This window comes from Penaeus japonicus, unplaced genomic scaffold (assembly GCF_977035675.1).
Source record: "Penaeus japonicus unplaced genomic scaffold, GWHDUDI00000001_assembly GWHDUDI00000007, whole genome shotgun sequence".
NCBI lineage: Eukaryota > Metazoa > Arthropoda > Malacostraca > Decapoda > Penaeidae > Penaeus > Penaeus japonicus.
Window position 1 is genome coordinate 1,126,965 of NW_028234409.1, and position 2,397 is coordinate 1,129,361.

Here is a 2,397-nt window from a genome sequence, read left to right on the forward strand (position 1 = left end):
GGATGGCAGGAGGGGAAAGGGGAAGGGAAGAGAAAAAAGGAGGGGCCGAGAGAAAGCGAGAGAGAGAATTTGACTAACTGACAGACAGGCAGATAGAGAGAGAAAGAAAGGAGCGATCGAGTAAGATAAGAGAGAAGGAAGGCAAACAGGAAGAAAAAAGTAAATAGAAAATAAGGAATAAGAGAGGAAAGAGTAGAAGGTTAAGGCTGGGTTGAAGATAAGAAAGAGTTGAATATGAAGTAGATGGAAAGGAACAGTGATCGGGATGAAGAAGAGAAGAGAAAGAAAAGAGATGCAGCATAAAACGACGAACAATATAAATAGAGAAAGGAACCACAATCTTATTTCCATCCACGAGGCTGACTGATTTCAAGCACAATCCCAGACACACGAGTGTCCGAGGGCCACCTGACGAGAGGGAAGGCGAGGCTCCAAGCACTCCAGGTCCTGACTGAGGACCCGGTTGCGGCCGCTCATGCATTCTGCACTCGGAGGAATTCCCGGAAGAGCTTCGAGGTTTTGCTGTTGAGTGGCAGTGCATCGCATGGCAGTTCGTTCTGTGGTATTGATTTGATTTATATCTATCTAGGTTTGATTTGGAAGGTTTTGAGTTCACTCTTATAATAGATAGGAACTTTATTTCCTAGACTGGGTTAGGTTAGAAGTCAGTTAAGCGGTCCGGCAGAAGTTTTGATTATTAAGGAAGGGGTTATGCACAACAAGCATGATATTCCTCCTTGGAGCGCCTGTTCGACGAGGAAAGAGTCTCGCAATGATGATTAATATAAGCTTACTACAATTCTTTCCATGAAAGGATGATGGCATCTCGAGTGCGCAATTAATCTACTTTCCGTACTTTCTTTTTAAATAGGACATAATGCCAACGACTTGTCAGCAGTGATTTTAGATATAAAAGATTTTTGTAAGAAAATAATAGGCGTTGTCTTTTCTAAATCTGTTTTTCCAGATTGCATATACTAAACGAGCATAATAAGTATGTAAAATAAACTTGAAGCAAGCCACATGAACAAGCTAGTGCTTCCAAATTACCGAAATTCGTCTAGTCTACGGAAAGCCACCCAGGATTTGTGACGTTGGTTGACAGTAACGTCATGTTTCCCAGACCGATATGAGAGGGAGAAGCATGTGTGCTTACATATGTAGATATGTCTACAAGTTCATATGTGCTTTTATGTCTGCCGACACTAAATTAATTACAAAAAAGCTCATAAAAAAAAAAAAAAAACAAGTAAAGTATGAAACAAGTAAAATATGAAAGTTCAGCAGAAAAAGCTGATATTTATATATTTTCTATTGAAAAGCATCATGTAAATACAAAATTATATAAAAGCTAACAAGATTGTAGCACCAATCCCGAAAACAAATATATTCCCTATTACTGCTGACATGCTGTGCAAATTGGTTTCGAAGATGGGTGGCATTATGTATTTTTATCTGGAAGGTATGACAAACATGTTAGCTGGACATCTGGGATGTAATCGTCCTTTCGTTGATCACGCAACTTGTCTTGTTAACATTGGCTAACGATTATAGCTCCTATAAGTTTTCAGAAGGTATTTGGTATCCACATCTTTAGCAATAAAGAAATGAGAAATTAATGTATTGGGGCCTAAAAAATCAATTATTCGAAATCCATTCACCGAAACATACTTTAAAGTAAAAAAAAAGATATAAAGATAACGAGAAGGACTCTCAATATGAAAATAAGGGAATCAATCCACAAAAGCCTCATATGAATTATTCTCTAAGTAATCCCGGTGATTAAAAAAAAAAAAAATGCTTATTGCGATGTACCTTCGATTTGCGTGGCTGGCATTCACGGATTCGTAGAAAGTTAACTGATACATATCTAAGATGGGGTAGCAAGTCCCACTGATTTGTTTTTTTTCCTTTTCTTTCGAAAATCATTTTAAAGATAGATAGATAGATAGAGAGAGAGAGAGAGAGAGAAAATAAAGCCAAAGTCCAAGAAAAATAAGACGCAACTAGACTGACATACAGCACAGTAACAGAAGAAAAAGCCCAGCGAAATTCAACGCCGAGGAAGGAGGGCCCTGGAAAGCCCCTTCATCTCCATCTTATTGCGGGAGAGAAAGTTCCGACAGGATGCGAATCCTCTTCCCTAGACCTCCTGAATATCCTGAATGCGAGAGAATTGCATCCCAGAATTAGGAGCTGTGGTCAGGGACTCAAATCTTCTGGTGAAAGTTACGAGCGAGGGCCTTGGTATATAATACCATGGCGTCTGGCTCCTCTTTCGTTGATGATGGATATACAACACTAAAGTAAAGGGAAGCTGACCATTTCTAGTACGGGAAGATGATACTGGTATTGATTTTTTTCTTTAGACAACTAAAGGGCAGATGATAGTGAAGT